At 34.9% G+C, this 10,877-nt stretch overlaps 1 pseudogene; it reads left to right on the top strand.

Moving 5' to 3' along the window:
• Positions 1 to 7,327: 7,327 nt before the first annotated feature.
• On the top strand, positions 7,328 to 8,412 carry LOC122122313 (annotated as a pseudogene).
• Positions 8,413 to 10,877: the final 2,465 nt, after the last annotated feature.

Raw genomic sequence — 10,877 nt, 5'->3', positions numbered from 1 at the left:
CAGGATGGCAGTATGTCATGTCATATGCTCCTGTCATAGGGTTCTGTGCCACAAGTAGAGACATAAAAGCAGTGGGTCTTCCAGGCTATTGAGAGGAAGTGCTTCAAACTAAGAGGCTTTAGATTGACCTTGGGTATTGGTTACAGATCTAGAATTCTGCTTGGCATGTGTTTGTTATTTGTATTTAATTTCCTGGTTTAGATACTTTGGCTGAATTGTGAAATTTAAAATCGTGGATCATGAAGTCAGAAAATGTCCAAGTGGAATACAAAGTGCCAAGTATTAAAATGATTAAGAAGACTAATTGGTCAGTCTTTCTTGAGATGTCCCAGTTAGTAATTCTCCAGTCATTACGTTAGTTCACAATCTGAAAATAATCATTTATTGTTTCTCTATTGCACTAAGAATTCTAAATCATTACTTCTTAAGGACAAACTCTAACCCTATTCTATATCTAAGAGAACCATTTTCTTTTTAAAAAATTTTTTATTGTGAAAATACCGTACAGAGGGGTTACAATCAAATGAACAAGCAAGCATTGTTGCCTCCTCCTTTGTTTCCCTTTACCATCCCTTCCCAAGACCTCCCTCCATAAAGTTCGTTTTTAGATATAACATCTTGCATATCTCATTGTTCCAATGGGTCCACCTGTATCCCTATTTAAACAATTTGTTTTTTCCCTTCCCCTCTACAAATTATACCAACATCAAATACAGTGAAAACAAGGGTTATACCTTGGGTGAGGGACATACAAAGCAACAAAGAAATCATCTCATAAATATGTTAGAAACAATAGCAAAAAAGAAAAATCATTTGAGTCCTTATCTTGGGGTTCATTTTGCCTAACATCAACTTATCTGACCGTTTCTGCTTGTCTCAGACATATACTAGTTGTTGCAAATAAGGGGGGAACCTATGTTTCTTTGGACCTGGCTTACTTCACTTAATATAATTTTTTCCAAGTGTGTCCATTTCCTAACAAATGGGGCAATGTCATTCTTTCTGATGGAGACAGAATTCCATTGTGTATATGTGGCATATTTTATTGATCCATTCATCTACTGAGGGCCATCTGGGTTGGTTCTATATCTTAGCTATGGTAAATAATGCTGCAATAAACATAGTTGTGCTGTTAAGGATGTCTAATAGAAACATGAAGAAATGCTCAACCTCCCTAGCCATAAAAGAAATGTAAATCAAAACAACATTGAAATACCACCTTACCCTATGTAGAATGGCTATAATCAAGAACTCTAATAACAATAGATGCTGGAGGGGATGTGGACAGAAGGGAACCCTACTGCATTGTTGGTGGGAGTGTAAACTTGTTCAACCACTTTGGAAAGTAGTATGGAGAATCCACATAGGGCTCCCCTATGACCCAGCAATCCCACTTTTGGGCATTTACCCGAATGATCACAAACAAGAGAACCACTTTCTATGGGACCATTTGTATCCTAAGACTTAGTAAAACCAAGAGTGATCATTGATACTTGCAGTAATAATGATTACAATGTCAAGAGTTCATTCAGCCCATGTTATTCCAGTGTGTATGGTATCCTTGATTCAATACATGTACTTTGCTAGTTAGAAAAGCATCTGTGAGTGTAGCTGTAGACTAATTTTTACTGATGAACTTGCACCTCGAAGATTGTATTTACAGTACCTCTCAGGTAAATCTTTTTAAGTTTTATTTTAAACCTTTAATAAACATCAGCCTTACTTAAGAAAAATTCTATTTGAGTGGAACAAAAACCATAGGGAGACTATTTTAGTGTCCTTCAAATTTTTTCTTATAACAACAAATATATATTTAAACTGAATAATAATTTTCAGTTTTCAATATCAATACCTCCTTCATTCATGTATATACTCAATTACATTTAGGTGTATTAAGTAGCACAAGAGCAACTGTGCTAAATTAGATTAAGTCCCTACTCTAGGATTTTTATGTAAAATATCATATGTTTACACTATTTTCCTTTTTTTGCAGTTGCAAATACAATGTATACTTCAGAACTACAGGCTACCTCTTAAGGAAATTAGGAACTCTTAATTATTTTTACTTCTAAAAGCCAGAGAACCTTTTACTTATTTTCTTAGCAGCAAATCTTATTTTACAATGTAAAGCTAAGTAGAAGCTATTTTTTTGGCATGCTACTTTGGAGTTGATGAATAGCTGTCATTTTCACAAATGATTTTGAACTTGCAGTCAGGAAACTACCTGATTAACAACCTGCCTAAGTAGATAGAGCGTGTGATAAGGCAGAAAAAGAGCAGCAGTATCTAGATGAGAAATTTGTTCCAGTTTATTGCTTAGGGCTCGGCTGATTGGCTGTTTAGAATGGAAAAGGCTGCTTTATTGAGGACAAGAGGTTTGGACAGTGACCTTTGAAATCAATGAAATCTGCCCTTTACTTGCAAAGTTTGGGGATTCAATATGGATTCTTTTCTCTTCCCTCCATCCTGAATTAGGCTCCTGGAAATAGTCATCCTAAGATTTTTACCTTTTATGTTAATGATATGATGAACTGAAAATCAGAGCAACTAACTTACAGTCACTCCTGGCTGAATTTGGGCCTCCCAAATTAGATATGTTTCCTAAAGACATTCATTACAATCATGCACGTGCACTAAATCTACTATCTTCATATTCATGCTACAGAGATTCTATAACTTTTTGTTTGTTGGTTGGTTGTGGGGCTTGAACTCACGGTCTAGCCACTGTCCTAAGCTTTTTCACTCAAGGCTAGTGCTCTAGCCACTCCAGATTTCTGGTGGTCAGTTGGAGATAAGAGTCTCACAGACTATTAAGCCCTAGCTGGCTTGAACCACAGTGCTCATTATCTCAGCCTGTTGAGTAGCTAGGATTACAGGTGTAAACTACTAGTACCCTGCCCAAGAAGCTATACTTTCAAAACAATTCTCTTTCATTTTCTTTTGTCTTCATTTCAGGTTTCAAACTCAGAGAACTAATCTGAATATTTAGTAAACTAAAGGATCACTCCCTGGGATATGACAAATTATACAGGATTCTAGACACAGTGAAACCAAAAGGGGGATACATAGGAGAGAATCACAAAGACACAAAGAGGACCAGGTGCCTCTTCAGGTTTATATAAAATAATATACATACTGAAACAAACTCCAAAATACAAAGACTTTTTGTCTTTTAGTTTTTAGTTTTTGATGTTTCAGTCTTCTTTACCTCATATCTGGTGTATTCGCGTGCATACCTTCCAGATTAGAGGTAACAGGGAAGGCACAGAATTCAAGGGAAATGGATGAAAAAGAGCAGCAGTAGAGCTCACTGGACACTGATGAAGGTGAACTATACAGCTCCTAGGTGGAGACGGGAGGGAGGACTGCGAGTAAATCAGGGAACAGAAGACACTGTGTGAAAGGAAATGTACTCATTATCAGACTCATGTAATTGTAATCCCTCTGTACATCATCTCTATAATAACAACAAAGTACATAAAACTTAACTAAAAGAATCTCATGTAACTGCAACCCCTCTATACAGTATCTTTACAATAAAAATATATAAAAAAGAAAAACACTTAAACAAGTTACCAATTGGAGGCTAATAGATGAAAATTTAATATGATTTGAAAGAAATCAGTACAATGAAATAAATTTGTGGAGGCTTACTCTTATGAACACAACCACATTTCTACAGAGAGATTTGAAAGCACTTGGTTTCAGTCAAAAGATAAAAAGCTTCAGGTTGAGTCAAGATTTTGTCTAACTCTGTAATTCTACATGGAAGATTTACGTTTGCAATAATCCCTGATTTTACTGTGATTACATTGCTAATTTAGAAAGGCTGGTGTGTTCTGAAATTACTCACCTGAGAATCTGCAGATCTGAAAAAATTGGGATTTTGTTTAAGAAATTACCATTAGTTGAATTGTCTTTATTCAACACATCATTTACATCACTTATATTAATTGATGCATATAGATGCATACACAGACACACACACAGACACACACACAGACACACACACACACACAGACACACACACACACAGACACACACACACACACACACACACACGTACGTCTCCAACAATTGGCAAATGAGTGGTTTAAACAGAATAACTAATTTCCTCATAATGCTGTTGTTGGAATTCTGAAACCAACATGTCAATGGAGTTGGTTTCTTCTTCAGGCTTTCTTTGGTTAATGGCCATTCATTGCCATGTAGACTTCTTTATAGACTTCTTTTGCTTCTCTTCAACTTAACCTCTTCTTCCTCTTCTTATAAGGACATCAGGCATATTAGATTATGATCCAGTCATACAATCTCATTCTAACTATTTTCCTTACTTAAAGATGTGTTCTCCACTTTAGTATGATTACACTGTGATTTACTGCGGTTTCAACACAAAATTGTTATAAAATCATTTAAAAATTATTATAAAAATTAGTAAACATGTTTAGCATCTTGTTGTTGTTTCAGTATAATCTACACAAAATTTCCAATGTAGTTATTGTAGTAAAACTGTCCACATAGTTTTTATAAGCATATAGACATAGTACATATAGTTTGTGCCAAGATTCTGAAGAAATTAGAGTGTGGTATTTGTTCTATCTTCCTTGAAATACTAGCTCTCATGTAGAAAACACAGGTGCATTTTTAGTTACCAATATGTAACATATATATATATATATATAAATGAAAATTAGTTTTGGAGAAATTATGAGGTTTCTTAGTGTTGAATCAAGTTTTATGAAAAAGTTATTCAAATAATTCTTTGTAATTTTAATGCCCAAGAGAAAAGCCACTGGGAATACAAGTTTATACAAAAAAGAATTATTTGATATGCAGGTGTAAATACAGGAACTTTAAATAAATTTGTGAAGGAGAAAATATTTACTAATGCTTGAATTACATAAAATACAACCCTAAGTACCAAATGGGGAATTATGCTCTTAAAAGAGTCTACAGGACAGGCAAGCTACAATTTTCACGTATAATCATTTATTCAAATATGCAATACTTAATCACATGTAATTGTGGTTCTTTTGTTCTTTCTCCCTCACAATGTTTGCCAATTCATAGAAATTTTATACATATTCTCTAGCAAAAGCTTTACAATAAAAGGAGAAAATACCAACTGCAAAGCTAAGCTGTTACCTTACAAAAAGGGAAAAAAATGATAAAGAGAATTAGAATGGAGCTACAGCAGTAAAGCCTTCAGCTGAGAAAAATTTGATGAAGTAGTTTTATATGAGCATGTTTACTCATTGTGGGAGGGATGTTGGCTTCAGTCAGCTGAAATCATTTGAAACATCATTATTTGGAGGTAAAGGACACTTCAGTGGTGATTGCTGGAGTAATGTGGTTCTGTGCTACCAGCAGTAGGTATGTGGAACATTATAGTAAATATCAGCCTGTTTCTTGAATGCTACTTGGACTGCTACAGTGTTTCCATGGAGGACAAAAGAACTGGAAAGGTAAAGAGGAGCCTTTGTGAATTGTGCCATGTATCTGTGACTCGATGTATAAAGAATGTTTTTATAAATAACCTATTTCATGATAATTAAATACAAATAAGGAAATCAATGTTATCATCTCTATACAGCATGGTTCTGGAGATGGTAGATAATACATGTTTGAATGCATTGCAGACAATGTGACATGCAGAGAATCAAAGAGATGATAAAATTGCTACTATCTCTTATTGGTTTCAAACCTACTTAACAATTCCTTTTTGATAATTAGGGCTCAATCAATAAATATAATTTATTATTTTACAAGCTAAGAGAGTTTCTATATAAAATGGCAAATGAAATGCATACATCTCTCTATTTTTTCTAATTAATATTCAGTGTATAATATTAGAAGACAATAATCCCATAAAGAAATAAAACAGGTTATCTCCTTTTCTTTCTTTCTTTTCTTTTCTTTTTTTTTTTTTTTTTTTTGGTAGTGTTACTAGGGCTTCAACTTAGGACTGGAGCACTACCTTAGCTGTTTTGACCAAGGCCTGCATTCTACCACTTTAGCCACACCTCCGTTGTTGGCTTTTTAGTAGAGATAAGAGTATCTATATCCTGAATATCTAGCTTTAAAGACATAAGCCAACAGAGCTTAGTCCTCATTTTTTCTTTCATCATAATTTTCATGGAATATTAAAAGGGAGGAGGGACCAATGCTTAGTGTCTAGTCTAAGATTTAACCAGAAATATGCAAGAGTTTTAATATATCAAAGCATATCAAATGCTACAAAAGTAGGAATAGAATATGTATCACGAATTTTAATTACTTCCTTTAGTGTATATGAATTTAGCAACAAATTTTGCAAGAGCCAAAATGACCTGGAAATATGGTTCCCTGAGCATATGTATAAGGTCCTACAAAAAAAAGAGTACTACAACTATTATTTGTACCAGTTTGGTACAAATTCATGAAGCAGGTACTAAGGTTTATAAATAAATAGTATCTTGGAAAGTATTTCTAAAGAAACATATTACATTTCTTATATAAAGACTTCAATGTAACATGGATAGTAGCTTAAGGGTTCAATAGAAGTAGATCTGCTGATAGCAGTAAGCCCTGGCATTTGCTGACATTTAACTATATAATATAATCAGCCTTCTGAGTGTTTTATATGGTTTCAGCTCTTTTACCTCATAGAACAGTACTCAGACTTTTTCCTAGAGCCCAATACCATGTCATGGTTGCTCCATAGCAACTTTTTGCTTCAATGTGATGTTTTACTATAGCTAATTATGTTCCCAAACACCCCAGAATCTTGTTATAGTGTCTGATCACTAGATGACAAGCCTTCACCTCAATATAAGATGCCCTGGATTACTTTATTTTTCCAATAGACTTCAATTAATATGATCTTAATAATCTATCTTAATATCATGAAGAATTGTAATAATATTGAAATAGATAAAAGAGGCTTTAACTATTTCTTCACTTGGAGCTTATTGTCATGGGAAAATTAGTTTTCTTTTTTTTTTTCCTTACTAAGATCTTTGTAAGAAACTTTGAAAGAGATGTTTATTTTCTAAAATGAGGGTTCAAAGTTTGAATATGATTTTCTCAGCTGTTAGGTCTTTTTGTAGCAGAGTTTCTGTGTTTGGAAATGCCTAAGAAATGGTTCTCTTTATCCTTAAATGAACCTCCCAACCCATTATCTTCAATAGGAAGAATGATTCTCTTGAATTAGAGGTAACAGGTTCTTTGTCTATAAACATACCACAGAGACTTCAGCAGGTAAGTAAATAAACACTGCATCATGAACACACCAGCTTGGGTGAAAGAAATTAATTTTCATCTTCAAAATATCCATTTATATTCACTGCCACCATTTGTGGGACCAATACCCTCTCTGCTCATGGCAGAGGCTAGTCTTGGCTTTCTCGGATTTTCTCGCGTTTTTGGCGACAATGGCAAGGAACGATGCTGTTTTGAAGAGACTGGAGCAGAAGGGTGTAGAGGTAGATAAAATCATAGAATATCTTAAGTAGCAAGTTTCTCTTAAGGAGAAAGCAATTTTTCAGGCAACTTTGAGAGAAGAGAAAAAATTTCGAGTAGAAAATGAGAAATTAAAGAAAGAAATTGAAGAACTAAAACAAGAACTAATTCAAGCAGAAACTCAAAATGGAGTGGAGCAAATACCACTCCCATTAGTACTCTGCTGCAAGCTAAGCTCCAGCTTCTGAAAATATGATACAGTCTACACCAGTAACCATCTCTTCTGGTCCCAAAGAACAGATAAAAGGAGAGGGAGGAGAAGAGAAGAAGGTGGAGGAGAAGGCCGATAAGAAAGGAGAGAAGAAGGAGAAAAAACAGCAAGCCTTAGCAGGAAGTGCTGACTCTGAACCAATAGATGTGTCCCGTTTGGACCTTCGAATTGGTTGCATTCTTACTGCCCAAAAACATCCAGATGCTGATTCTTTACGTGTAGAAGAAGTAGATGTTGGAGAAACAGCCCCAGAAGCAGTTGTCAGTGGGCTGGTGAATCATGTTCCTTTCGAACAGATAGATGAAAAATCGGATGGTGATTTTACTTTGTAGTGTCAAACCTGCAAAGATACAAGGGGTATTATCTCAAGCAATGGTGATGTGTGCCAGTTCACCTGAAGTTGAAATTTTGGCTCCTCCAAATGTATCTGTTCCTGGAGATAGAATTACTTTTGATGCTTTCCCTGGAGAGCCTGATAAGGAGCTGCACCCTAAAAAGAAGATTTTGGAGCAGATCCAGCCTGATCTTTACACTAATAATGAGTGTGCGGCCACTTACAAGGGGGTACCCTTTGAGGTGAAAGGAAAGGGTGTGTGTAGTGCTCAAACCATGACCAACAGCAGAAGCTAATAAAACAAATGTGTTACTGAAATACATTGGTGAAAACTTTAAAGACAATATAAAGGAATATATTTGTCACTTATACATTAAAAAAAAATCAATTTATGCCAGGCACCAATGGCGTACACCTATAATCCTAGCTATTCAAGGGGCTGAGATCTGAGGATTGTGGTTCAAAGCCAGCCCAGGCAGGAAAGTCCAAGAGACTTTTGTCTCCAATTGACACCAGAAAAACCAGAAGTGGCACCACTGCTCACCTTGAACTGAAGAGCTCAGGTACAGCATCCAGGCCCAGAGTTCAAGCCCTACAAGTGACCAAAAAAAAAAAAGAAAAAAAGAAAGAAAGAAGGAAAGAAAGGAAGGAAAGAAGGAAAGAAAGAAAGAAAGAAAGAAAGAAAGAAAGAAAGAAAGAAAGAAAGAAAGAAAGAAAGAAAGAAAGAAAGAAAGAAAGAAAGAAAGAAAGAAAGAAAAAAGAAAGAAAGAAAGAAAAAGAAGAGAAAGAAAAAAGAAAGAAAGAAAAAAATCCATTTAGTTACAAGTAGACATCTAATAGTGGCAAGACAGACTTCTCCCTTTCAGAAATATGTCACTACTTCTCCCTCCCCTTTCTCTCTCCATTTTCCCCTCTCCCTTCCCACTCTTCCAGTTCCCCTTCCCTTTTGCTTCTGGAGTTTGAACTTCAGTTCGGTACCTGGTGCTTAGAAGGCAATAATCTTGAGCCAAACCCCAGCCCTTTTGCTTTAGTTTGTTTCTCATCCTGCTGAGTACTTAAGCTACCTGTCTTGATCATATTTTTTTATTATCTATTTCTACTTAGGCTGTGCTAGAGTTTGAATTCAGAGCTTTATACTTGCTTGTTAGGTGCTTTACCTTAATCCAAACCCCAAGATTTTTGCTTTAGTTTGCTTTAGTTATTTTTCAAGTAGGTTTTCCAATCTTTTCCTGGGCCAGCCTGGATCAAGACCCTCCTATTTACACTTAATGCCTAGCTGGCATGACAGTAAAATTCTGTCTTGGTAGGTTGTAATGGTGTTTTGCAAACATTTCCCTTAGGTTCATCTAAACCTCTGATCTCTTGATCTTTGCCTCCTGGGTAGCTAAAATTACAGGCATGAGCTATCACAGCTGGTTCTGGTTTGTGTTTGAGATAGGTATTGCTAACTGTTTTTGGGGGGAGCGGGGGGTCTGGACTGGCCTCAAACCATGATCCTACATTATCAACCTCCTCTGTAATGGAATGCCTTTTCAAATTTTTAATGTTTGTTTTTAGATTTCCTTATGCCTCCATAGTTATTGGTATAATAAACTTGTTTATTCTATTTCCTAACTTTTCTTAATCTGATAAATTAATGTTCACTTTTTATACAATTGTTTTGCACATTTTAACCTTACTGTTTGTCTTTTTTATGTCCTCTAAAAATTTAATTATTTCCTTTGCACAATCCTAATCTCTGCTCATGCCATCATATCCATAAATTTCTAGGCATTCAGTTACACTTCTAGAAGCTTTCACGTGCTGATAAGGAATCTCAAATAACCATCCATAGGCTTGCTGAGAAGTGAGTCCTTAAAGTGAAAAGTTCCAAAAGTCATCTGATAAGGACATTCAAACCACGTCTTCACTCTTTTCATGGCATGAGACCTAACATGTGACAGTATCTTTGCCTTTTTATCTCTCATGTTCCTTGATCTCACAGTTACTGTCATAACAAGTATTAGTTGAAGTCAGTCTTTGAAATACAAAAGTAAATCAAATGTGTGCATGTGTGTGTTTAAATATCTTTTGGAAGTTTGGAAATCTTTTAAAGATTCTGAGAAACCAGAATTTTAACATGTTATTGAGTTATTTTTTTCAGAGTATAATAGAGTGATTTTATTTTATGCTTTAGCAATCTCCAATTTTGTGTCATTTGTACATATTTTATATGCGATTGTAAACATAATAAAACTATGAGACAAAATCACTTACGTTATAGACTGAGAAATAGATATGACTTTATATTGATTTTCTTAATGCAATACATGTATAATGGGTAAAAGAATATATACTCAATGTCAATTTTTAAAACATTTATTTTCTAAAATGATTTCATCTAGTGAAATTCGTAAAGTGGCAAAAAATCACTTCCTTAAGAAGCTTATTTTCCTGTTACCTCAGGTTTCATTGTGTGTATGGACAAAATGTTTTCCCATCAGTGGGTGATACCTGTCTTAGCTGCAGAGCTGTCTCATTACTGTGCTTAATTGGAATCTCTTTTCTGTCTTTAGAAAACCATCTGTCAGTAAATTATTGTTGGGTGACCCTAGATGATTCATGGGACTAGAAACTACAAGAAAAAAAGACCCAGTCATTGTAATAAACTATAGTTTATAAGAATGTAAAAAGAAAGCGTGGAGTTTTAATATGACAATAAGTACATCATAAAAATAATGAATAGCAGAGTGTTAACTTTAGTTTTGTCTGTGTGTTTAGCTTGAAAATTAGACAGGTGTGTACAAATTGTTCTATTCATTTTGTCTTTGATGAATAAGAAATTGATATGAT

The sequence above is a fragment of the Dipodomys spectabilis genome, unplaced genomic scaffold, assembly GCF_019054845.1.
Source record: "Dipodomys spectabilis isolate Male_0828 unplaced genomic scaffold, ASM1905484v1 ptg000207l, whole genome shotgun sequence".
NCBI lineage: Eukaryota > Metazoa > Chordata > Mammalia > Rodentia > Heteromyidae > Dipodomys > Dipodomys spectabilis.
The sequence above is the reverse complement of the archived record's forward strand: the minus strand, read 5'-3'. Positions and strand labels throughout refer to the sequence as shown.